Here is a 1,444-nt window from a genome sequence, read left to right on the forward strand (position 1 = left end):
TCTGTCTCTCTCTGTCCCAAAAATAAAATAAACGTTGAAAAAAAAAAATTAAAAAAAAGAAATTTTGGTTTAGATACACAATGGAATACTACGTGGCAATGAGAAAGAATGAAATATGGCCTTTTGTAGCCATGTGGATGGAAGTGGAGAGTGTTATGCTAAGTAAAATAAGTCATACAGAGAAAGACAGATACCATATGTTTTCACTCTTATGTGGATCCTGAGAAACTTAACACGAGGACATGGGTTAGGGGAAGGAAAAAAAAAAAAAGGTTAGAGAGGGAGGGAGCCAAACCATAAGAGACTCTTAAAAACTGAGAACAAACTGAGGGTTGATGGGGGGTGGGAGGGAGGGGGGGGTGGGTGATGGGTATTGAGGAGGGCACCTTTTGGGATGAGCACTGGGTGTTGTATGGAAACCAATTTGAAAATAAATTTCATATTAAGAAAACAAAAAATAATATCAAAACCAAAAGAAAAAAAAAAGACTTACGTGGGTGAAGAGCCATTCTATTTTTAAACCTTTTTAAACAAAAGCTTGCCCAATTAATGCGGTAGAAAAATCCTTAGGATTAAGAATATATAGCTGTAGAGGAAGGTTGGGATCTTTCCTATCATAACTACGAGAGGTGAGAATGGACTGAACATCGTCCAGCTCCTTCTTTGCTGCTGGGGTGAGCTAGCGCGGTGATGTTAAGTTAGGGTCACCAGAAAGCAGTGCCAGGAGGTTGGTTAAATGGGCATTAGTAATGCCCAGGAGAGGACGAGTCCAGTTTATGGTGCCCAACAATTTTTGTACATCGTTAAGAATACGAACATTATTAGGAATAGTCTGAATGAGGGGACGAATTTGAGTATTAAACATGCGTAGCCCCAGGTAAGAAAATGGAGTCACCTTTGTACTTTTTCAGGGGCTATTTTTAAACCCTGTTGGTTTAGTTGATCAGGGAGCATGGCAACGAGCTCATCTAGAGGCTGTTGATGTGGGTCACAAAAAAGGATATCATCCATATTGTGATAAATGATCAAAGAAGGAAACCGCGTCCTAATCGACTCTAATGCTTTATTGGCATAAAATTGGTATATTGTTGGGCTATTAAACATCCCTTGGGGTAGGACTCTCCAGTGGTAATGGGGTGATGGCTGGCAGTGATTAACAACAGGAATGGTAAAGGCAAATTTCTCTCTATCTTGTTCAGCTAAGGGGATTGTGAAAAAGCAGTCTTTTAAATCAATAATAAATCAGCCAATTTTGAGGCAACATGGAGGGAGAGGGAGTTCCTAGCTGTAAGGGACCAAAAGGCTCAATTACTGCATTAATAGCTCTGAGATCACGAAGAAGTCGCCACTTGCAAGTTTCTTTTGGAACACAAAAGATAGGAGTATTCCAAGGGCTATTACTAGGCTCTATATGCCCGTTTTTTAAATTGTTCATCTACTAATT

Source organism: Lynx canadensis, chromosome X (genome assembly GCF_007474595.2).
Source record: "Lynx canadensis isolate LIC74 chromosome X, mLynCan4.pri.v2, whole genome shotgun sequence".
NCBI classification, from domain to species: Eukaryota; Metazoa; Chordata; class Mammalia; order Carnivora; family Felidae; genus Lynx; species Lynx canadensis.